Raw genomic sequence first — 27468 nt, forward strand, 5'->3', positions numbered from 1 at the left:
AAAGCGACATTAAAAAAACATTACTATGGTAGCTATGCCTAAAAGAAACATAATTCACTGAGATAATGAAACTAGAAGGTGTTTATTACAAACGTTTTTTTTTTTTTTTTTACTGTACAAAATCAAGGGTTAACCATTTAGAGGTTGACCTGTGACAAATATAAGATGAAAAATTTAATGAAAAATAAGACTTTAATCCTGAAAACACTTTTCATAGTCATTGTTTACACATAGACATAAGGGACGAAAAAAAACTCCCTTTTTTTTTTGAATGACCAAATCATCCCTTTCCCTTCTTCTTGAAGATTCCTCTTGTTCCTTTATACAATATTTCAATCTACACTTATTTTCCACGGACACTAAACTACTGGAAAAACTAAATGAATAGGCTACTTTGCTGTAATATTTATCGTCAATATCCCCAGCGGAGCTTCCCTCACGAGATGTGAAATCGATACGCTTTATAGCTCTAAGAGCTTCGAACCCACGCAAACCTGCTGTCGTATTGTGTGTTATATCGGCTAGAGAGTAGGATAAACTGAAACACATCCACGCGCGCTGGACTCATAGAGCAGTTTTCGTGTCCTGTTTGGAGGGACACACGATGGAAAGTCCGTTCACTCCGTCACTGACAGCATTTTCACCTTGTTCTCTCAGTACGAAATATTGACTTTTATGGAACGGGAATTTACAGCAGTAATCTAACACTAAGGTTATTTGCAGTGGTGGACGAAGTACACAAATCAAGTACTTGAGTAAAAGTACAGATACATATGGTAAAATATTACTCCAGTAAAAGTAAAAGTACTCCTTTTTCAATTTTACTCAAGTGAAAGTACAAAAGTACTCGAGTTTTTATGTACTTAAGTAAAAAAGTACTGCAAGATAGATGTTTGCAATTTTATATAGGCTACTTATTACATATTCTTTTTATAATCCAACTGCTCAAAATACCTTGGATTTTTTCAAAATAACCACTATATGGAGTCAAGATATATTTTTGTTGTTGATATGGACTACGCTGATGAGAGTTTTGATGCCTTCAGTGTGAATCTACAATTTTCATAGTCATGAAAATAAAGAAAACTCTTTAAATGAGAAGGTGTGTCCAAACTTTTGGTCTGTACTGTATATATGACATGATAATAAGGCCTGAAGTTAGGAAGAACATTTTACGGAAAAAAATAATTAAAAAAATGTAAATCAAGATAATGATTTTTTCCTTCTCAAATCTTGTCTGTGGTTTAAAAACACCCCTGGCCAAACGGGGTGCATCTCTTCCCACTGATAATTACTGTAGTTAGCATGTTCTGAACATCACATCCTTTCTTTTCTAACCAGATGTAAACTATATTATATATATATATATATATATATATATATATATATATATATATATATATATATATAGGTGGCTGAATAAAAATATTTGGACATTATTTATAAAAATTACATCAATTTAGCACCAACAAGCTTGTTAGCTAGACAGTTAGCATCAGCTAACAATATTTACTTATTTTCAGTACGATGAACATTCATGTCTGTCTACTCGTCTAGTTAATCCAAACAATATACATATGTATAACGTTACTGTCGATAAACAATATAAAAACAGACGTAACATAGGACATTTTAATAAAACTGTTAACATTACGGCAGCGGGGAATTTGAACGTGCACGAGTTATTGTATTTAATCTGTGTTATTTTATGGGTTTTTGTTGTTGTTGTTTTTTACCTAGAATTGATGTGTCTGCATCGTCTGCACTCGAGCATTTCAGTGGGCTTAAATAGATCACTCTTTACAACGGATTTAGTTTCCAAACAACTGACAGTTTTGACCTAAATATGATTTTCAGTTACAATAATTAATCCAAAATTTCGACATTAATAACTTACTTTTAGCAACGTCAGACGCACGCGCGCTCACAAGATCTCCCGGTTCTTACTTCTGGTGACTAGCACTAAGGTTCATTTGAATCAGTGAGTGGTCGACTCCAGAACAGCTGCAATCGGATCATTCTAATTCGTAAACGAATCGTTTGGTGTGATTCGCGATCCGATTTAAAAGTTTATTTTGAAAAGATTCAGTTCGTTCATGATGAATCAGACACCGTATCTGCGTGTCGGAGCACGTGATATATTATAGGGAGTAACGATATGTTTTATGAAATGTAGTGAAGTAAAAAGTACGATTTTATGCTTTGGAATGTAGTGAAGTAAAAGTAAAAGTTGCTCAAAATAAAACTACTCCAGTAAAGTACAGATACTTGAAAAATGTACTTAAGTACAGTAACGAAGTAAAGCTACTCCGTTACTGTCCACCACTGGTTATTTGATGACTTCATAGTATAAAACCACGGAGACCGAGAAAGATTGTTGTGTTTTTAAAGCTTCTGGCAAGAAAGTTCGCGCAGTTCTGAGCAGCTCAACTGAAAGATGCGCGCGGATTTATACTGCTATGAGGTGCGGTGTACAGAACCAGGCTTTTAAAGCTTCACTGTGTTACTGTCAGTAATTTTACCTGCTTTTTATCAGGTACTGCCCCTATTTAGTAAAGGTGGCTATCTGTTGTTCGACAACTGCTTCGACCACTAACGTTTAGCAGGTTGTTCTTTGTTTCAGTGCTCGTGTCCATCCTTAGAAATCAGAGGTGTTGCTGTTTACCGAGTTTACCGGTGCTTCACGGGCTTCTGCGATGCGAGAGTCGGATTCAAGCCGTTTGACATTTCTTTGGAAAGCCAGTCGACTGTCAAATTGCCATTGAATCAAATCGAATGAGCCGGCACCTGGATTGCTCAGTCGCAAGGTAAGACATGGACATTTCCAAATACGAGGCTGAAATGTGTCATAAATATGGTAGCTCACATTGAAACTGTCTCCTGGAATAAACAGATATTGTCAGTGTATCGTAAATACCTTGCTGAATTAGTGCTATGAGTAATACTGTAGCCTACAAATGTTTAAAATATAAGCAGAGCTCTCGGCCAGAGCGTATTAAGTTTGAATGCCTATGAAGTACATTTTTATATGATTATGCATGTGCTCTTGAGTGAAAAGTTTATGTTGGCTGATTATCGTTACTGTACACACTGTTATATTTTGTGTTGACGAAAGGACTTGAAACCCAGTGCTCAGATGCCAGAATTAACCTTTTTGTTCCTCTGTTTACTTTCCACTGCACGACACACATAACTGATATGCAAATTTGTTTATGTACGATACTTCTGCCAGTTCCAATGTACAGCTGTGTAGTACACTACTCTGTACAGTTCACAAGGAACATCCAGATGTATTATGCAAGCAAAGCATATACACATATTCACATAGGCTACATACAAACCAATGTGCATATACATTCATGCATTGATTTTCATCTTTCGGAATTTTAGGATTATGGATTATTCAGCTCTCATTCTCTGGTAGTTAAATGGTAATGGTATACTGCTGGAGGTGCCCTGTAATTATTCATTTTTGTCAAAGGGGAAAGGTACTCTTAAAAAGCAATTGTTCTCTCTTCTTCCTGCTCTGATGTTCCCCTTCATCCACTGGGTGCATGAGTCACGAGCCAGGATGTACGACCATGAGTGAAAACAACATCAACAGATAATTATACATATGCATATTAAATAAATACTAGAGTACAAGTAGCCTCTTAGTATTACAAATCCACATTCCTTCGTTCTTCTATAGCCCTCTCTTGTACCAGGATTGTGCAGAGGGAGATTAAAGTGCATACATGAGTAGCAAAAGTCTCCATTATCCATTTTACCCAACACATTAACACTGCTAAAGTGTGTTCAGCCTCTATCCTATTAGAATTCAGAAGGGCCAAGACTCATAAGGCTTAATTGACTAAGACACCTGAGTGCTGAGGTGATTTGATTGCACCTCAGCACAAGGAGGAAGGAAGGTGCTACAATCAATGAGGAATGAAGCATGTTGCACCTCTCACTGTTTTAAATGCCTTAAGTTAAGAGTAGAAATGCTATTAAAAACTATTAAGGATTGAAATTTGAAACTGCAATTTCTGCAATGGAAAGATTGATTCAAGTATATCATGACAACAACTAAGAAGTGGTTGTTTGTTTGTTCTAATTCACTGTCAGTCTGATTGATTGCAGTATTTGGTACCAGTATTTGGTAGTTTTATTTGTCATGCAAGAAAAAAATGAAAACATTTGCGTATTCATAATTACTGAGGAAACCTTCTGTGTTGTGACCCTCCTCATTAGTGACTTTTATAATCACATTTAACCTATTAGAGATAAAAATAGAACAGCTGAGATAAAAGGTCTGTGTTTCTGCATAATGGTCTGATATCACATGTTGACTTACTGCTGTGAATCTGTGTGGGCTGACTGGATTCTAATAGGGTTATTTAACCACGGTCATCTCAGTTTTACTTGTTCTTGGAATGTAAACAGCCTTTTTCTATATATATCAAAGTGTTTATTTCTGCCTGTACTATTGGATGCTATTCAGACTCTTCTCATCTGACCTTGACAAAGGATATTTGCACACTTAACAAGTGTTTCTAGGAGATGCAAATGTATAACTGCACACACACACACACACCACAGTCATGATAAATAGCTAAATAGTGGTTGCCATGATCACCATTTTAAAAAGATGTTTGCTATTTGAATGTTTCCGGAAAGGAATTTAATATTTAATCTTTTCAACTTCCTGCGATAAGGCTCCATACAAAACATATTCATGAAGCTAACAAAGAAAGTAGAAGAGAAATGTTTATTGTGAATCTTAATGGGCCTTTAAAATGCTTTAAAAGGACTCTCTGACTCAATTCTGTACAAGACAGTTATTTGTCATTTAGAAGACACTTTTTATCCTAAGCTGAATTGCTTTAGTCTGAATGATGAAATGAATCACGACCAATTCTACTTTTCAAATGTTTCAACAGAGCAATTGTGACAAGCTATAGCTTCCTATATACTTTAGCTTGCTCAATTGAAACTAGACATAACTATAACATTATCTATACAGCAACAATGTCATGTGAAATTATGTAAATATGCATAAAATTAAAATGCTAGATGCCCTCTACAGTACCTTTCAATAAAACCCGGTTATCTGAAAAGTGTATTAAATTTAATTTATTGTCAATTGATCATTTTAAATCATTTACATTTTACAATAATATTGGATCATTTAAAAATTAAATAACATTTACAAATATACAATTGAGGATAAATAAAAGCTGTAGCTGTCATTTTATCTATCTCATTTCTTTTCAACGTTATACAACTTAATTGCTTCAGACTTACATAACAAGCCACAGAGTCCATGCACACACTGTTCATTCTCTTCCACCAGTATCTTTAACCACAAATAGACCTTGTTTTATTTAGGCAGGACAAGAAATGATAGCTAGCATGGGAGAGGAAGCAAGTGAATGTGAGTAATGGATTTGCAGCAGCCACTTTGTTGAAGATGCAGGTCGAAACTGTCCAGGAATCAATGAAGCGAGAGAGAGAGAGAGAGAGAGAGAGAGAGAGAGAGAGAGACAGAGAGAGAGAGAGAGATTGACATTCAAATAGGGAAAGCTCCTAGAATAACTAATCATCAATCTATTCCCTAATTCATAATTTGATCTCTAGAGACTAGATTTAGAGTCTATTTCTAGCGTCCTCTTTTCATTAGTTAGCTCTGATGGTGTAGTATTATTGCACTGGGAGACTGTGCTCAGTAGATGCTGACTTTGTTGAAATGAGTATTGAGAATTGGGGGATCTCAAACAATCTGGGTGAAGCATGAAGTCAGCATTCCTTGACGCATGATCAAACATTTGACAATCCGCAGAGGTATTGGCACAATCAAATCAAAATCTCTGAAATAATCTGCTTTCTAGCTCATTGTGTTGCTATTTTAATCACAGATTAATGGGGAGATGGTAAGAGAGGGCACGCCAACCACTGCAGCCATGTGCCGTTTTCTCCATCACAAGAGAGTTATGACAGGATTTACATCCGAGTACAACTGATGGTGTTCAGTTCAAGAGCATCATAAACCTGCAAGACTATTTAACTTCACATCAGTCACACATTAAAGATACTGATACATATTAGTCTATGGGTTAAGACAGCACATCTACAGCCCACCCACTGACCGTCTGATATACACTGCACACAAAACTGGAAAGCAGTTTCTCAATCTGGCAAGAACTTATGTGATTGGCTGACTTTACACCGCTAAGGGCACACAAGTTTTTTTTTTTTAATCAGACCACCAGGAAGTCATGTTTGCAAAGCCAGACTAATGCGATGTGGAAAAACTAATCAAATGTTTAGTGACAAACTCTTTGAAAGATACACAGACTCTTTCTAGATTTCTGCATGCAGAAAGATTTCTGTAAAAAAAAAAAAAGAAAAAAAAAAAAAAATATATATATATATATATATATATATATATATATATATATATATATATATATATGATTAGTTGATGATTAATTAATTGTAATTGCTAAAAATGTATTGATTCATCAGTCCATTTCAGCTCAATTGCGTTTTGTAATCATGTGAGCAGATGGTAGAAACACTGTCTCAACATGAATACAGTCATAGGAAGGCACCACAGCTGACACTCTGCATGTCATGACAAAACCTGCACTAAAGTAAAAGAAAAAAAAAAAGTACATTGCTGTAGCTCAGACAGAATGGCACTATGGGAATGCATGGTAAATTGTTTTATATATTCAATGCTTAAATGTAAATGATTGATGCACACCAACTACCTACATATTTCTCCTAAAATCTCAGTGCTAAATAAGTGTCTGGTATTGAATTCTTTCATAGTGGACTTTGTTAAATTTCTAATAACTGCCATACATAATTACAGTATGTTATATATATATATATATATATATATATATATATATATATATATATATATATATATATTATTAACTATACTACACATAACATTTTATTGACAGTTAAATATAAAGGATTATGAAAATTGACAATGCTAGTTTTCTGAGACATGTCTGTGAAATAATCTGTTTATTACTTTTAAATAGAGAAATCTACACAAAGATTTCTGATTTCACTGTTGCCTCAGTGTTTTATGTCCAGTCATTCACAAGATTGACGTACCATTATTACTTTTTCATGCTAGTCTATTATTGTAAAATAAATAATGTCAGACACAAAATATCATAAAATAAAACTGACATATAAATTCTGGATAGCCAATTGCCACTGGCCACATTTGGGTTTGCTTTTGTAACAAATATGTTTACTTTACCTTCATGGCATATGAACTCTCAGTCATGTCATGTCCATGCAGCAGGGTTATCAGTGAGTGTCATGGGGCAGCAGAATGAAGTTAATTGAAATCTGCCTGATAACCACAGTTTGAGAGGAATGGGACATAATGGTTTTTGAATGTGCATGAAACAGCAGAAAACCAGAGAGAGAAAAAACTCTCTCTTGACATGTACAGTCACTCACTACTCTTATGCAGAGCCCCACAATCTGCATTATTTATGTCACAGTCCCTAATAAGAGTCTTCACAGATCAACTGTAGCTTAAGCCACTCTTTTGTGCATTTACATCATTGTGTTAACTGCTTGGCTGCCTTCCTGCTGCCCTGCACCTCTCTATTCTGGCAGTTCGGTCTTATTAAACTTTCCTCTGCATATGCTCAATAGTGCATTTCTTCATTTCTTTTCCTCACTTCTCTCTCCTCTCACTCCTCCTACAGCTCACGTCCTATTGAACACATTAGCACCTGTCACATCAGTTCAGCTCCTTCCCTTCATTCTCCATCCGGCTGTTAAACACAAAGTCCCGGTGCTCTGCTGTTCTACAATGGAGAGCCTAAGTGAGCTTCAGAACCCTCTTCTGGATAAGAACAGCAAGCATATGGTGATGGTTGACTATGGCTATGGGGGAGACTTCCACAGCAACCAGTATCAGGAGAACATTATAAACTACTTTGTGAATGGTGGAAGTGGAGGAGTGGTGGTGGTGGCGGTGGAGGTGGGGTTGCAGTTACGGGAGAAAACGACAAGGCTAGAGGCCAGCTACTGGATGCCACCTCTCTTCACTTGGCGGTGGAGGCCTTTTACAAGCCTAACTTCATCCTATACAAGGACGATGTGAGTGGCAAGGGCAAGGATTACAAAACGAGTGCTGTGAGACCACCTTCATGGAGAAAAAGGACATAGCGGTAGAGACCCCCAGTACGGAGGACCCACAGGCTAAACTGCTGGATGAAAACGAGGTGAAAATCCAGACAGTGTCTTACGAGGTGGAGGAAGAGGAATACGTGGAATATGAGGTAAGGTTTCTTTGAAGATATGGAGCTGAACTTATGTTGTTCTGTACGGCTGGATTAATTCATCAGGTCCTTGACACGTGGCCTTAAAGCATTGCAGCTCAATTCTCCCAGGGAACACCAGCTTCTAGTTATAGCCTACTTTATAATATAAGAAAGGCTTCACATTTCAAAAGCCTGTTCTTCAAAGGTTTAATTTTCTATTTGGGGTTTGAAATTGCTGTTAAACATCACTTTATGCTCTTGGAACATCTGCTGGCTCTATTGGATGATGTGTGACAACTACCACTTTAATTTCTCAGCAGATAGGCAGGAGCTAATGAGAAGGGTTGGCCAATGTTCAGTGCTGCTGATGGGATGTAATGGTGCTGGATGAGGGACCGTCACCCTTAAAGCTCAGTGACAGTAATATGTATTCAGGTCATGTACAGGATTCTGGGCCTTTTGGAGTCTCACAATGGATGTAGTTCCATGCTGAGCAGCTCCAGTGCTCGCTGTGGTTGTCTGATGAAATTAAAGACATTCTCTGCATGTGGGGATCGGGACCTCTGGCCATACGGTGTGGGATATCTTCATGATAAGTGCTGTGGTTTACACTACACATTACAAAATATAGAATTTGTAATTTTTAAAATGTAAGCATATAATGTGAACCGAACCAAATTGAACAATAAAAGTAATAATAATAATAATAGTATATATATATATATATATATATATATATATATATATATATATATATATATATATATATATATATATATATATATATTTTTTTTTTTTTTTTTTTTTTTTTTTACATTTATAATCCATAAAATGAAAACATGATGAGTGGCATTTCTCATCACAGCTTTCCATTGATCACAGCATGTGGCATAGGATGGGAGTTTCAAATTTTCAAATTGTATTCAGAATACAACATAGATGACATATCAAATGTTTAAACTGAGAAAATGTATTATATCAAGTGGAAAATAAGTTGATTTTAAATTACATGGCATCAACACATCTCAAAAAAGTTGAGACAAGGACATGTTTACCACTGTGTGGCATCTCCTCTTCTTTTTCTAACAGTGCAAATGTCTGGGGACTGAGGAGACAAGTTGCTCAAGTTCAGGAATAGGATGTTGTCCCATCCTTGTCTAATACAGTCTTCTAGTTGCTCAGCTGTCTTAGGTCTTCTTTGTCTCATCTTCCTCTTTATGATACGCCAAATGTTTTCTATGGGTGAAAGATCTAGACTGCAGGTTGGCCATTTCAGTACCCAGATCCTTCTTCTACGCAGCCATGATGTTGTAATTGATGCAGTATGTGGTCTGGCATTGTCAAAATGCAAGGTCTTCCCTGAAATAGATGACGTCTGGATGGGAGCATATGTTGTTCTAGAACTTGGATATACCTTTCAGGATTGATGGTGCCTTTCCAGATGTGTAAGCTGCCCATGCCACACCACTCATGCAACCCCATACCATCAGAGACGCAGGCTTCTGAACTGAGCGCTGATAACAACTTGGGTTGTCCTTGTTCTCTTTAGTCCGGATGACATGGCGTCCCAGTTTTCCAAAAAGAACTTAAAATTTTAATTAGTCTGACCACAGAGCAGTTTTTCCCTTTTCCACAGTCCATTTTAAATGAGCCTTGGCCCAGAGAAAACACCTGCGTTTCTGGATCATGTTTAGATATGGCTTCTTTTTTTACCTATAGAGTTTTAGCCGGCAACAGTGAATGGCAATTTTTCTCTGAGAAACTCCTTTCGGAAATTGCTCCACTATTTTTCCCCACAGCATTGGGGGAATTGGTGATCCTCTGCCCACCTTGACTTCTGAGAGACACTGCCACTCTGAGAGTCTTTTCCGGCCTCTTATTGCTACCTGTCCCAACGTTTTTGGAATGTGTAGATCTCACGAAATCCAAAATGAGCCAAAATTTGGTATGACATTTCAAAATGTCTCACTTTCAACATTTGATTTGTTATCTATATTCTGTTGTGAATAAAATATAAGTTCATGAGATTTGTAAATTATTCCATTCCTTTTTTACTCACAATTTGTACTGTGTCCCAAATTGTTTGTATAAATGTAAAATAGAATAAATGAGCATGTGCATTTAAATATCCAGCATAGACCAACACAAATAATTATTATCACAAATTTTTCTGCAAAATTATACAGATTTTCCCAAAAATCAGCACAGATGTGAAGGTGAAAAAAAAAAACAAGTCTCCAGATTCCATCTGGGGTTATGTCAAATACAAAGTCAGTACAGTGAGCTAATGTGAGATCAGAACGATTCATCTGAATGGCTAATGATTAATAAATCAGGTTCACACAGTGTCTTTACATCTCATAATAGGATACTCATAAGCATTCTTTGAGAGACAATTCTATAGTGCAGTAGTAACATGCCTGCGACACTGAGGCTTGTGTTTCTTCATTTGTATTCTATAGCTTTAAGATCCCTCTGTTCTTCCTCTGTGGCAATGATAAAGTGAACTTGGGAGTTTGCCTCTAGAGACACCTCTGTTGTTCCATTCTTGTTCTTTATACTGAGTGTTGTGAAATATACCTTGCGTGTAACAGGAAAGTGTGAACTGTGCCTTAGTTGTCCTCACCCTTGGAAAGTGCACACACACCTGTCAGAGCTTCTCATTTGAGGGGTGGATTGACAACAGATCTTGTTTGGATGATCTCCTCTGGTGGAAAAGAGCCAATAATGGGCCTAATGTTTTAGTTTAGTAACAGGATGTTATGAAATCAGGATTTTATCTTCTGAAACCCCAGTTTAATGCTTTTAAAGCCAATTTAGTTCACCTCACCTCACACTTTATAAGCGTTACCCAGTACATAGACGTTACATTTCTGGTGAACATGAGCGTTACATGAGTGGAGTGTCTGCATGGGTCATGATCAGCGTGTTGCGTGGTGAGTCACACCACACAGTATTTAACTTATGTGCTAAACTGGAATATCGCATTAAAAACATTTGCGAATAAAGAACCCATCGAACAAGTCAAAGAGAACAAAAACATCACTTCCTGATAAACTGGCACTACATACAGTATTGTTCAAAATAATAGCAGTACAATGTGACTAACCAGAATAATCAAGGTTTTTCGTATATTTTTTTATTGCTACGTGGCAAACAAGTTACCAGTAGGTTCAGTAGATTCTCAGAAAACAAATGAGACCCAGCATTCATGATATGCACGCTCTTAAGGCTGTGCAATTGGGCAATTAGTTGAATTAGTTGAAAGGGGTGTGTTCAAAAAAATAGCAGTGTGGCATTCAATCACTGAGGTCATCAATTTTGTGAAGAAACAGGTGTGAATCAGGTGGCCCCTATTTAAGGATGAAGCCAACACTTGTTGAACATGCATTTGAAAGCTGAGGAAAATGGGTCGTTCAAGACATTGTTCAGAAGAACAGCGTACTTTGATTAAAAAGTTGATTAGAGAGGGGAAAACCTATAAAGAGGTGCAAAAAATGATAGGCTGTTCAGCTAAAATGATCTCCAATGCCTTAAATTGGAGAGCAAAACCAGAGAGACGTGGAAAAAAACGGAAGACAACCATCAAAATGGATAGAAGAATAACCAGAATGGCAAAGGCTCAGCCAATGATCACCTCCAGGATGATCAAAGACAGTCTGGAGTTACCTGTAAGTACTGTGACAGTTAGAAGACGTCTGTGTGAAGCTAATCTATTTTCAAGAATCCCCCGCAAAGTCCCTCTGTTAAAAAAAGGCATGTGCAGAAGAGGTTACAATTTGCCAAAGAACACATCAACTGGCCTAAAGAGAAATGGAGGAACATTTTGTGGACTGATGAGAGTAAAATTGTTCTTTTGGGTCCAAGGGCCACAGGCAGTTTGTGAGACGACCCCCAAACTCTGAATTCAAGCCACAGTACACAGTGAAGACAGTGAAGCATGGAGGTGCAAGCATCATGATATGGGCATGTTTCTCCTACTATGGTGTTGGGCCTATTTATCGCATACCAGGGATCATGGATCAGTTTGCATATGTTAAAATACTTGAAGAGGTCATGTTGCCCTATGCTGAAGAGGACATGCCCTTGAAATGGTTGTTTCAACAAGACAATGACCCAAAACACACTAGTAAACGGGCAAAGTCTTGGTTCCAAACCAACAAAATTAATGTTATGGAGTGGCCAGCCCAATCTCCAGACCTTAATCCAATTGAGAACTTGTGGGGTGATATCAAAAATGCTGTTTCTGAAGCAAAACCAAGAAATGTGAATGAATTGTGGAATGTTGTTAAAGAATCATGGAGTGGAATAACAGCTGAGAGGTGCCACAAGTTGGTTGACTCCATGCCACACAGATGTCAAGCAGTTTTAAAAAACTGTGGTCATACAACTAAATATTAGTTTAGTGATTCACAGGATTGCTAAATCCCAGAAAAAAAAAATGTTTGTACAAAATAGTTTTGAGTTTGTACAGTCAAAGGTAGACACTGCTATTTTTTTGAACACACCCCTTTCAACTAATTGCCCAATTGCACAGCCTTAAGAGCGTGCATATCATGAATGCTGGGTCTTGTTTGTTTTCTGACAATCTACTGAACCTACTGGTAACTTGTTTGCCAAGTAGCAATAAAAAATATACTAAAAACCTTGATTATTCTGGTTAGTCACATTGTACTGCTATTATTTTGAACAATACTGTATCTCTAAGAAAACTAGGACAAGCCACTGAATACGTATAATAATTTTCATATGTAATAAATTACTTGCTCTCCAGAGAGAGCAGACATAACACAATAAATGTGGTCATTGCTTTTAGAGGCGGATGCCTGCTGTTTGGGAACGCAGTCAACCCTCTATGGACACCTGGCAATTTAATCGCCATTAGCTAGTAAATATTTTAGTTTACACGCCAGACTGATATATATAATAAAAATGTGTAAAATTATTTTTTTAATATCTGAAAGTAAACTATTAACATCAGTCAGTCAAGCTTCATAATAATCAAGTATTATTTAATAATAGAACTTTAGCAATTAGAAGTCAACTTGATAACCACGTTTGAATGCATATTAGTAATTTTAACTGAACATTTTAACTAGACTGGTGATGGTGCTTTTTTGGTCATTCAGTGTTTCTGTAAAGAAAATTGGGAAAAAACTAACAAAAGTAAGATAGTGATACAAATTCTAATAATAAGAACTATAAAACACACCCTTTAAGGATTACTAAGGAATAATGAGCTGCTGGATTGATGAATATTAATCAGGTTTTGTGACTTGAACTGACTCAAACTGATTTGCTGAAATCAAAACAGGGATGATAATAGGTGAGAGCCAGCCAATGAGATTGCCGTTTGCGCATTAACTCCACCCACTACACTATCCTTAAAAAAAGAAGCGTATGGTCACACCGGTGTGATCAGTCTTGGCTGGTCCCTGAAGCGTATGGTCACACCGGTGTGATCAGTCTTGGCTGGTCCCTGAAGTGTATGATCACACCGGTGTGATTAGAACTTTCCTCTTATTTTTAAGGAGAAAAAACACAGATGTCCATAGGGAGGCACTGGAAGCGTGCGTTGCAGACACTGACATGAAATACGTCTCTTACAAATCTGGAACGTAGTCATTCTTTGAAGTATCAATACTAATAAATTTAGGAATCGTTTTTAATTTCCGAGAATCGCGATACTTTTGAAGTATCAGTGCACCATGCAACACTACTTCATTGTAGTAGGCCTACTACGGTGATTATATCTTAAATGCACAGAGGAGCAGGATAATGCAGAATGTTAATAACTACCACCGGAACTGTCAAACATAGGGCTGTCACTTTTGTGAAAAAATTTCTAAAAAAAGACGTTTCCTTTTTCAACGTCAAATAACGGACGAACGTAAAGAGAGCACTGGAAACGCAGCAAATATAAAAAAAAAATATTTAAAAAAAGTCAGCAAATATTTCTTATTTATTGGCATGAAGTTTCTGGCAGAATAACAAAAAGCAACAGGAGTGCAACATTCTCGAAAAAATATATATGCAGAAGGGACGGCTTCCATAACAAAAGAAAAACATCACTGCAGGCTTCAACCCGGCTGCATTTATGATTATTTCAAGTAATGATTCAATCCATTTCAAACAACTGTTAAATTTTTTTTTAATTTAAATGGACTTGAGAACAGGCCATGTGTGTTTTTTTTTTTTTGAACGTAACCGACACGTAGGCCGTAAACGCGCCTTTACATTGACTTATCATTGAAATAATTCGCGCCAGACGCTCTATTCACATTTGGTGTGAACGCAGCATAAGAGGAAGCTTTCGACGTCACTGGGTCTTATAGGCGCGTAAAATTGCTGCTATTTTCTGTCTAGCCCTCGCAATGCATACTGCACTTTCAGAATTCTTTATTTTCTTTTTCTGCTTGTTTGTGAGTTTTGTTACATCTATATTTTTTAATTGTTTAATTATTTTAAAATTAATAGTGTACATATTTGGTTAAAATCGATTACCTATTTTTGGTTGATCCGATCGATTGTGCAATCGATTTTCGAACTAAAAGTGACAGCTCTAGTCAGACATAATTATAATGAGAACATATTTATAATAAAACGTGAAATTTTAGAATTTAGTTTACGTGTTTCTGCACGTTGTTGTATGAAAAATGCATCTACAATATAAGTTCATTCAGTTTCTATCTGCGAGGTGTCCGTTGCACATTTCCCTGTGTGTTAATGTAATTATGACTGTTGAATGTCTGACTTGTATTTTGCCCTGCCCCAAAACATATGATTTGACTCGGTCGAATATCAGTATGATTCGAAAATTCAGATTCGACTATGAAAATCCTTAGTAGGGGACACCCCTAGAAATGACCTCTGTAACCAGTAGATGACAGCAGGGGATCCCTCATTTCAAGTTGCCAAAGTCTCCTGTCATTTAAAAAAATAAATAAATAAGCCCAGACAACAACACCCTAAAAGGGTAAATTATTTCGATCTCTAATTAAATTTAAAATAAAGAAATTTATTATTAATGGTATAACAATTAAATAATAATGCATTAAATTTTGAAATAATATTTTATTTAATTTAAAAACTAAATTTTTAAGTGTAGAAGCTGGTAAATATATTCAGTCAACAGACTTGTTGCTGGTGTAGTTTTGTTACTCTGAATTTAGTCTGAATAATTTAATGCACAACTCTGTTTTTGACATTGGTTCGTCAGATGTTTTGCTCCGTCTGTTGCTACAGTCATCACTGTCAATCATAGCAATGACTCATGGCATAATTTAGCGGATTAACTCGCTTAACTCGTTTGTCATTCCTGAAACTGTATATGTGAACGTTTGGTCCTAATAGACAAACAAAACATTTCTTCAAATTGTGAATGTATTATGTAGAGAACATGAGCAAAGGGTGCTTCTTTTATAGCACACTGGATTTTGACAGTTGACTGGAAATTACTGAGCTGGCTTATCTAAAACAAGGAAGTAATTATGCATATGGTCAAATAAGTGTATGTTTTCAGTATGATCAGCTGTAGATGCCCTTAAGCCAGTTGTCTCATGATCTAACAGCTGGAGTGCTTTTGATGATAGGCAATCTGCAGCACTTAACTTTCCAGTCAATAATATCATTAGTTTCTTTTACCATCCATTTGATAGCATCTGCCATCGCACACCATCTGTGTTACTGTTGTGTCAAATAAATAACTCTTTCAGTTGTTAGTCATTATATTTGGGCAAAGTTTTCAGAGAATGTGCATGTCCAATTGGTCAAACTTAGTTAAATGATAGGAAAAAGAAGACTATTGCTATTTAATTTACTTGCCATAAAAATATTTTGCTATGACGATTGACTGTGAAAAAGCAGAAAAGGCTGCATTGGGTTTTCTGTATATAGCTATATAGCTACTGTCAATTTGTCTTAATTTCTCTCTTTCCGCCTGCAAACAAACTCTCACAGTTGAAATGTGGCCACACAAATATGTACTTTATGACAGAAAGAAAGGCAAATTTCATGTTCTTCAACCTCTAATCATATTCTGCAGAAGATTTGATGCACTTGCAGTTTCCAGCATGCCGAATGCTAGTCTCGAGATGAATTTCAGGGCCATCTCAAAACATCAGCTGCTTATGTGGTTTTATACTGTATAAAGCTCCTAAAATACATATGATAAAGTAGCCTTCAGGTGAAAATGTATTTGCAAAAATAATTTTGAAAACATTATAATGCCAATATAAGTTTGTGATTACTGAACTGGGCGTCATAAACAAACAAAAAAAAAAAATCTTTGTTATTTTTATTTTTTGTTGTTGTTGAAAAATTATTAAAATCTGTTTGTACTTGTGTTTCCCCAGCATCAGAGCCAAGCATAACCATTACATTGAAAAACTAATGGTTTTTCTCTTATGCTCCTTTGTAGTCTAAATGAAAAGCTTTGGCACCAGGCAATTAATTAGTCTTTAAATTATTAAGACGCACAGAACTCTGTCAACACTAACCCATTCTTAATCTCATTACTGCTACGCTGAGTTCCCAGGTGATCAAAGGCTATTTACACAGACTGAAGATAAATCAGCTTGCTGTGTATTCCACAAAAAATAATTTATCTTAACGGTTGATGGATAGGTTAGCAAGAATAAACATTGCAGAATGCATTATTCTACTAATGCATCTCAGATAAGAGGTTGCAAATATCAATTACACAAGGTTATCCCAGGCTTCTGTATCAAATCGAGCCCAAGTACCCATAAATTACTACTACAGTCTTAAACTTTATATTTTTACATTTTTCAAGCCCACATGACTGCCTGATTATTTTCTCAGTGATTAAGAATCGCATCCTGGTTCTTGAACACAGGTCATGCCATATGTAAGTGTGGTGGGTTCTATAAATCAGCCCGGCCTTATTAACCACTCATTAAGGTAATTTTTTTTACTTGTCTGGTGTGCGCTAGTCGTTAATCAACCCCCCGTATTATATCCTCATGACCTGCTCCTGAAATGTTGCCAGCACCTGGCATGACACAACTTAACTACTCTGTGCCCTGCCCATGAGCCAACTGCTTATAATCTATGAGCAGCCCCATTAAAAATGTTTGCAGCTGTTTTTTTAGCGATGCTATGACACCTACGGGGATAATGCAAATACAAAGTTTTGTTCATGCGTATTTGTTCATGCATATTAAACAAAAAATCTGATGCTATTAGCCATGCAAACTTTGGCAAATACTGCAGTTCTTTATCAAATGTGCTCATTATATAAACCCGTTACCTTCTGAACTTGTTAAAAAAAAAATTGTGCTTAGCACTCCAACATAACAGCCACAAAAAAAAAAAAAAAAAAAAAAAAAAAAGAGATAAGAAAATAAATTGCCAAATTAAAAAAGAAAAAAAAAAAAACAGGTGTTGCTGAAGCTGTGAGACCGTAAAAGTAATAGTAATTGGTATAACACATTTAGAGGTTTTCTAGTGCAATTTAATAAAAAAAATATTTTGATCAAATGTTTGGGGGCAGTAAGATTTTATTTAGAAAGAAATCAATACCTTTCAGCAAGGATGCATTAAATTTATCAAAAAAAGTTACAGTAAAGATATTTCACAAATGCTGTGTTGAAGTGAAAACGGGAGTAAGGGCTGTAGGAAAAGTCAGCTTTGTCATCACAGAAATAAATTACATTTTAAATATATAAATAGAAACAGCTATTTAAAAATATAATAATATTTCAAAATATTATTGTTTTACTGGTTGTTGTTGTTTTAATAAATTAATGTTCCTCTGGTGAGCAAAAGAGACTTAAAATTTTTTTTTTTTTTTTACAAAATCTTACGAGGCCCAACCTTTTTAATGGTGGTGTATAAATATATAAAATAAAAAAATCCTTTCCTTCACCGTTAGCGTTTAGACTTCAACGAACACCCAGCCAATCAGAAATCATGCCATTTGATTATAATTTCAGTTTAACATGAAACAATTTTACTCGTATTACGCTGCCATGAAAACGTGTTGGACAGTGTAACTGGAATTTGGATAGATTTGATTAAGCAGCTAATTACAAATGTATATCGATTCAATTTCCTCTGTTCAAAAGGAGAGCACTCATCCAGAGCCCTTACACATGACACACACATAATAAGTTTGAAAATGTTGACATCGATCACCTTGAAAATGAGATGAAGTTCTATTAGCAGAGCAATGGATCGCAGAAAGGGGGAGAAGGACAGGGTTAATCGTGCTCATGCTGGGGGAGGCATTTTGGTTACATAAATTACATGCTTTCTTTCCTGTGCCTCATGCCACCCTGAAAGGATAAAACCATCCATTAATCTGTCATTACCTGTCAGGAAACTGGCAGGCAGTGACAACATCTGCCATCAACCCCCGCCCACCCTCTTTTAGGAGAGGCACCTGAGAGGAAGAAGGTGGGCTTATCGGGGGCCAAGCTGTGGGACTCTGGCTCTGGGGCTTAACTATTTGACACTGCTGGCAGATTACTCACATTCAGCTTAGATCAGTAATAACATAATGCACAAATTTCATGCCTTTCAGCCAAACGCAGAGATGATGAGATTGTTTTTGACTTATCTGTTTTTATTCCATTTTTTGGATAGTTCAATGCATTAGGCATTTGAATCAATGCAGGGTTCTAAAAGGAAAAAAAAAAACTGTAAATTTTCTTGAAAAAATGTCAGGCACCGGCGGTTTGAATTTAAGCTTATACAGATGAACAAGCTAAAAACAAAGTGTATAAATTCACACAACTGTCATTTGATTCACCAGGTCATACAATTCTGTAAGGCTATCATGTGTATTGACTTCAGAACTCACACCATGTTCACCTGGCATAATTTGTCATGAATAGTAAGATAGCCTAGTTAAAACGAAATACCCCAATTTAAACACCTAAATCACACCTAATGACTTCTATTTCAAATTCTGAACCTTCGATTCATCAAAGAATCCTGAGAAAAAAAAACTGTTTCACAGTTTCTGCAAAATTAAGCAGCACAAGCATTTTCAACTTTTATAATAATAATAATAATAATAATAATAATAAATGTTTGTTAAGCACTAAATCAGCATACCAGAATGATTTCTGAAGGATCTTGTGACAGAAGATTGTAGAACGTGGGTTCTGTAGCTAATTTTACAATGATCACAAAATTTGTCTAATTTTTAAAAAAGGTTGGTATTTAATGACATATTTGCATTATTAAATAAACTATTATTTATAAGCTTTTTTTCCCTTGTTGTGCCTGAAATGGAGGAATTTTGGTCAACATTGATAATTAAACAATATTTAGTAAAATGTGCTTTTGTGCTGAAACCTTGGCTGGTTTAGGCCAGTCATGGCCTAAATAAATAATGATGACAATAAATGTGCATACTATCATTCCTAAATTCTGTGACATTAGTCATTTCCAATACTATTTAGAGCAGATAGGCTGGATAGTATGCACATTGGGATGCAGGGAAAGTGTCCATCTGAATGGGCCGATTAAATACTGGCTCTCTTGATTCGTTCAAAAACTGATTCATTTAAGGAATGAAACACTGTATTACAATGCACTGTTGTATTAAATTGATAGCACATTTGTGCTCGCGCATACAGTATAGGCCTACTGATATTCAGAAAAGCATGTTGCTTGTGCAATGAATATAAAAACATAAAAACTTGTTCATGGGCATTTTTTCTTTAATTGCTTGAATTATAAGGTTGTTTTACTTGTATTCTAATAGGCTTCATCGCACAGTGAATTCTTTTGGACTCTCAAGACAAATCTCTCCTATCATCTCTCAATCCCTCACAGTTACACATACAGCACAATAACATTATGTCAGGGGAATGTTTTGAAATTTTAATGAAGGAAAAATCATACATTTTCTGCTGTCTTCTTTTTAAAGAAATTCAAAAGTTGCGCTTGAATCATTTTGGGTGAAAAATGATGAAAACTTGCTTCTGCTTGTGCGCAGCTTGTTACGGAACCGAGTTCTGATTGGCCAGTCGCCGTTATTCGTGAATAATCTTAAGTAGATAATTTTAACATTTAATTTGCATGATAAGTTTAACATGATACACATTATTAATAAAAAAGGAGATGGTAAGGGGGGATGGTGGTTTTACTAAGAGGATACTTTTTTACCATTTTTTTACAACCAGGGGATGCATTTCATTCGTGAGCTCACACACATTGTTTCAGTTTCAACAACTAATATGCTTTTCCACAGCACACAGCAGACCGAATAACAACTGCCCCAATGAAATATTTATATTCTCTTATGTAATGTCAAAGTGTTCGGCTATAAGCAATGATAAAAAGTGTAGGTTTGACAACTTGTTATATAGGCAGGCAAGACAAGTTTATTTATATAGCACATTTACACATTTTTTTTTTTTTTTTTTTACATTTACACATTTACACATATAGCACAAAAGAAAGTAAAATAATCATGAAAAAAAATCACATAAGTAAAACAAGGAATTAAAAAACTTAAAAATGATTTACATAAAATACAGTGAATACATAAAATACAGTCCAATCAGTTCAGACATTCAATAAATGCACAGCTAAACAGATTAATTTTGAGTCTAGATTTAAAGTGGCTAATGTAATCTCTTCTGGAAGTGTATTCAAACTGCGGGCGGCATAATAACTAAAAGTGGCCTCCCCTTGTTTTGTGTGAACCCTTGGTATTTCTAATTGACTTGATCCTAGTGATCTGAGTGCTCAGTTAGGTTTATATTCAGTGAGCATATCTGCAATGTATTTCGGTCCTGGGTCATTGAGTGATTTATAAACGATTAAAAGAACTTTAAATCAATACTAAATGTAACTGGAAGCCAGTGTAAGGACCTGAGTACTGGTGTGATATGCTCAGATTTTCTGGTTCTAGTCAGAATTCTTGCAGCAGCTTTCTGGATGAGCTGCAGCTGTCTAATGGTCTTTTTGGGAAGGCCGGTGAGGAGCCCATTACAATAGTCCACTCTGCTGGTAATAAAGGCATAAACAAGTTTCTCCAAGTCTTGACTGGAAACAAAACATCTAATTCTTGCAATGTTTTTTAGATGACAGTATGTGAATTTAGTTCTGGGACATCGAACTGTTAATTTCATCAGTACATTGGTAGAGGGAGTCAATGGGGCTGTAGTCATTTGGCGACAAGGCTATGCTTTGTGGGAGCAAATACAAGCTAAACTAGAGCGGTGCAAGAATTGACCCTTGTGGGACTCTGCATCTACTCCGTATGATAATTAATACATTGACCCACGCATCACTGCTAGACTGAACTGTGTGAGTGTGTGTGTGTCATTGAAACGCAAATTTAGCTGCAGCCAAGTGACTTTGTGCGACCCACCTTGTTTCATTCTATGACCCACAAGTGGGTCGCGACCCACAGTTTGACAACCCCTGTTCTAGACCAGCAGAAAACATGACAATATCCAAGTGCACAAGCCACTTAACTCCCTCCTTATGGAGAAATCCAATCTAACATCTCATGTTAGTTTATAGAGAAATAGGCCTATTATTTTTACAGATAAAACACCAGAGACATTGCAGCATATTGCTGTGAATCAGTACAGAAATATTTTCCTAACAGCTTTCCTCTCGGCACACTCTTCACAAGGCTGCGATATTTTTAGTTACTCAAGTGAATCACTAGTATCAAAGGAGAGAACTGACAAACAATGAAAAATTCACAAAATGTTGTGGAAATGCTACAGAGATTCAATACAAACTCTGTGAACAACGTGTATCTTAACAATGATTATCACAGAAAATAATTTTGACATTTGACTCCAATAAAAAAAAAAATAGAAAAGGAAAAAATTTATGAAAACTGGGCCGGCAAACTACTTCGTGGTTTCAGATGTGTTCACAATGTAAAACAATCTATATACTTTTTACATGAATTTTATATTTTATTTTTCATAATTTTAAGTACACTAGCACTCAAAACGATCCTGTAATTATCCAGACTACAAATACAACACTTGTGAACAAATCAAAGTATGCTTACTGAATCTTCTTTCTCTTTATAGACAGATTGCTCCAGCGACAGTGAGAGTGAGGACAACTTCATTGTCATCCCTCCTCGTGATCACCTGGGCCTCGCTATCTTCTCTATGCTCTGTTGCTTCTGGCCTCTGGGCATTGCTGCTTTCTACTTTTCTCAGGGGGTAAGTGCAGAGCCCCCAGACCAAATCCACAGTCTAACCATTAAGCCTGCTAAGAACCTGCACTAACAAGAATCAGACAAGTTTAATTCTTCAGCATTTTTTCATCTGTGCCCTGCAAACAAGCTTGCAGTCTCACAAGAGAAAATAATTTGTGATCCCATTCAGCTGCTTAATAATACAGAACAGGTGACTCATTAGAATACCCATCATACAAGCAAACAGCTCTGCTTGTGTGACTGCAAAATTATCATGCACTTCTCTAATATACATAGAATAAACAAGAATGCACTGATCACATGGGTGTGACAAGCATGGGCCCTCTGATGCATGTTTTCAGCTCCATTTTCACATTTGGAGCAGAAGGCATCTATTTTTCTACTTCAGAATGAGTCTTTTTATTCTTATCTATAGTTTAGTCCGTGGCAGACACGGCCAGAGTGAATTATTTTGTCAGGAGCTAAGTGAATTCTCCCAGAGTAATTATGATGACGGTGGTGTTGTTCAGTGAAGGTTCCCCAGAATGCAACTTGTGTGTGTGAGAAGGATGGAAATGAGATCTGGTGAAAATGTGAATGTTTTTTCACCTTCTTCTGGCCTGGAATATTCCTCCGAGAACATACTGAAGGGATTTTCTCACCTTCCCCGCAGCATAGGGTTTAACTCCTCCTCCTCCTCAGCATCCTACCTTCCTACAGACTGAGAAAATGGCTTTGTCTTAATTTTATATCAAACCAAATGGTATATTTACTAGGGTTGTCGAAATAATAATTTATTTGATGCATTGCGATGCAGACAAGGACAATATGGTATTGGTTCAGCAATAGACTATAACCAATTATAACATACTGATGCTTTTCTGATGTCATTTGTCGCTGCACAGAATGATCAGTAGAGGTCGACCGATAGGGGATTTTGCAGATATCGATAGCTAGGTTGGACCACACTGGCCGATACCGATTAATTAACTGATAGTTTTTAAAATGGATACTGAAGAAAAACTAAAATAGTGCTTTATAAAAAATAAAATAAAAAAACAGTACCGAATCATACTAGTAAAAATAATAGACATTTATCAGACGCTTTTATCCAAAGCGACTGACAGTGCATTCAGTCTACATATATTGTTTTTCATCAGTTTGTGTTCCCTGGGAATTGAACCTACAACCTTTTGCGCTGCTAACACAATGCTCTATAATAATAACTGAGCCTAGGAGAACTCACTGGTATCACACACACATGCTGGACGCGTTAAGTTCAACTCAAGCAGTGGTCTAAAACAGTTTATTTAATCACCAAATGGACACAAGTTTACTTCAAGAATGAACAATGAGGCATAGATAAGTTTGAAGTTCAGTGTTTAAAAAATGGAGCAAATGCAAAATAGCGCTCTATATTATAGCTCTATAAATGAAGCATACAGACTTTTTAGAGCCACAGAAATACAAACGTTTCTCAATATACAATTCATTATGTACATTACCAATGATTTGGGGTGAATACAACATAATTTAATGGAAACCTATGTGAATGGTGCTTTGTGGCACAGCAGGATTTTCTGTTTGCTGCATTTAAATCCGGTTTTGAAGTTGCTCACTCTGTTCAGTGTGCAGCATCATATGTCTAAACAAATAGCACATGCTGTCAGTGATTTCAACCACTAGAGGCCGCTTTCATATATTGTATATTGTATAATTAAAACAGACCCTTCTCAGCCAGAACAGATGACATGATAATCATAACTGAAGCTTGAGACTAGTGGTTCACACCTCTAATATTATCACGGACTTTAACCATTGACAGACATTAAAAACAAGACCAGCTGACAGATTAAAAGTGCCAGTTCTCTCTCTTCTACAAAAGTGCAACTAAATATGAACAAAGACATTTAAGATTTTTTTCATGTCATGTAAGCATGTCTTTAATATAACTTTACATTTTTGAAAAGTGAACTGAAGACATTTGAATGCTTAAAAGCCTTTCATGTTTGTCTTGGTGCTGTGCATAAGAACATGTCTGATATTCCATTCAATCCTCATCAAGGAAGCACTATATTGATCAATGCATTTTTCCCTTGAATGGAAAACAGGTCAATGTATCCTTTGATCTGGCTTCACTCTCACCACTCCCTTTCTTTGTTCCAGACCAGCAAAGCCGTGACCAAGGGAGACTTCCCATTGGCTAGCATCGCATCTAGACGAGCCTTGTTCCTAGCCGCTCTCTCCATCACCATTGGGACGGGGGTCTACGTGGGCGTGGTGGTGGCCCTCATCGCATATCTGTCCAAACCAGGCCACATTTAGCACAGCCAAGAGAGGGCTACAGGACTCCACGATACTAAACAACCCGCACTGAACATGTTTTTCTAAATGTCTCATATCTTATCCCTCCCCGTGGACAGGCTGTCCGCCCAAATCAGAGAAAGGGATGAACCAAAAGAATAAAATATAAATGTAAGCTTCACCTTGTCACACCACACTGCATAAAACTTAACTTAGTCTAAGAGCAGTTCAGGTGAAGAATATAAACTACCGAAACTAGCAATCCAATTAACCAAACCCAAGGGAATCTATTCCAAAGGACACATTTAAGGATCAAAAGGGACAAGTGCCCTTGGATTTGTTTTTCCCTTTCCAACTGTATTTCGTTCCAAAACCTGAAAGAGAATTGAAGCCGTTCTCAGTTTCTCTCACATTACTTACTAACTCCGTTAAACCCTGTATATGTGTGTGGCGCAATTAAACCAGCACTGCTGAATATACCAACTGCATTTTATGAGCTCCATTAAAAAGGACAGAATATTGTCCAAATAAAACTGCTTTCTATGTCGTAAGTGAATGTGGAGTTCAAGCACAAACTTAAATGCTTCTGATCATGTCACAGAACTACAGGACAAGAAATAACTATCAAAGACAACTTGGTCCACCTCTGTGAATTGAAACTCATCTGTGACATTCAACGGCACTTATACACAACCTGTATTTCATTCCCACTTGTTAAGGGCTCTATGCTTTGTGTGTAAATCCTGTCTTTTGTTTTGTCCAAAGTCCAAATCTTCATTTTGACCCAAGATAAGTAAACATGGATGAAGAACAACAAGTGTTTATTATATATTGGTATGGATTTGCTCGACTTTAACAGATTCTCCTTTACTCCCAGATGTCTGAACTGAATATAAATGAAATGACTTTACACATGGATGTTATCAATATGTTTCCTTTCACCACCCAAATACACCACTTAATGTCCCTTATGATTAAAAAAAAAAAATCTTCAGAGTTGGCAAAATTCAAGACAGATGGTCAGAAATGTACAATATACTATCCTCAAGTCCTAAGATGGATGTTTGAACAAAAAGGCAGGTTTAGTTTTCAGGTGAAAGGCACTCAGATTGAATCTATTAATAATGTATTGGATGTCTCTGAGCCCACAGGCGTGGGAACGAAGACACAGGGGATGTTGAGCTAAAGGTCGACTAGTCTATTTCAACAACAATGGAGACTGAATCTGTTGTAGTAATCCACATAAGAACTTCAAAACTATGGGTTCTTCGGTGGCTAGGTAGTGATTCGGGGCTGGACTTGAATTCCTGTGGTACAGATCTCATTTGGAAGCTGCTAGAAAGAAACTGGCAACATTTTGAAGTTAGCCAATTGTATGTAACCTCCAAATTGCTTCTAATGTTGATTTGAAATACCCAATAGTATTGAATACCCTGATTCTACACAAGTTTGCATATTTACAGTGAGGTATTTTTTTTTTTTTTTATTATTACAAAAATCAAGTATCCTCTTAAAGTAGGAGTCACCAAAATCTGTCCTGGGTGGCCGGTGTTCTACATAGTTTAGCCCAAACCCAAACCCTAATCAAGCACACATGAACCAGCTAATCAAGGTCTTACTAGGTATAGTAGAAAGTTACAGGCAGTTGGAGCTGAACTCTGCAGGACACTGGCCCTCCGGGACCGAGATTGGTGATCCCTATCTTAAAGTTAAGCTAAACTCCAACCTCAAAGTCTCTCATTTTATTCTTAAGAAAAAAAAAAATAGGATACTCTTAAGAAAATTCTTAAAGAGCATTTTAATAAACTTCTTTAAGAACCTTTTTGACTTTTTTCTTAAGTAGATTTTCCTGCCCCTGGATTAGGCACAAAACATAATAGTTGACATCCTGGTACTTACAGGTTGCAGATGCTTTTTGAATTCTGAAGGAGCTCGTTCACAAGGACTTAAATGTGTGTAGAGAAATGTTCATTGTGAAAAGAGCTAATTGGTAAAGGTCATGCTTTACAGTCTTCATGTTAAAGTGTGAAAGAAGTACAAAAGAGATGTACTGATCAACAATTGCACTTGCATTTCTGTTGTGAGTGTTAAGAAACTTCTGCCCGGAGTAAAGTATTGTTATTGCTATTATTATTCTGATGAATTATATCAATGTGTAAAAAGTGTAACCTGGACCACTGTAATATAAATTGTAAACAGATGCAATTGATTAAAAAATATTTTATTGTGACTAAAACTCAATATATCAGGGAATTTTTTTTCTATTTTTGTGGTGCTTTTGTCAAGATTAACAGATTTATTAATTACCAGTGCTGTTATCTGAAAGATTATTGAGAATGAACTCATTGAATCACCAAGCTTTTCTTAGACAAGCATATGCAGAAATGAGGGTACGGTTGAGAATTGTATAGCTAATACACTGTTCATATCTATGTCGTAAGAACTAATTACCCTTAAAGGGATAATTCACCCAAAAATGAAAATTACCCCATTAATACTCACCTTCAAGCCATCCTAGGTGTAGATGACGGTTCTTTCAGACAAATACAATCAGAGTTATAATAGCAGTGAATTGGGGCAGGGTAGTTTGTGACTTGTTTTGTTCTCTGCTCTGCGCTTCTGTGTAAAACACTTCTCACTGAAGCCCAACGTCCTATTTTTGTGTGAACAACCCCTTTAATGCTTAATATACGGCACTAAAATGAAGCTCTAAATAGTCAAAAA

At 36.4% G+C, this 27468-nt stretch overlaps 1 pseudogene; it reads left to right on the forward strand.

Moving 5' to 3' along the window:
- The first annotated feature begins 2335 nt into the window (after positions 1-2335).
- Positions 2336-25250, forward strand: LOC113076409 (synapse differentiation-inducing gene protein 1-like; annotated as a pseudogene).
- The last annotated feature ends 2218 nt before the right edge of the window (positions 25251-27468 follow it).

Source organism: Carassius auratus, unplaced genomic scaffold, assembly GCF_003368295.1.
Source record: "Carassius auratus strain Wakin unplaced genomic scaffold, ASM336829v1 scaf_tig00020407, whole genome shotgun sequence".
Taxonomy (NCBI): Eukaryota; Metazoa; Chordata; class Actinopteri; order Cypriniformes; family Cyprinidae; genus Carassius; species Carassius auratus.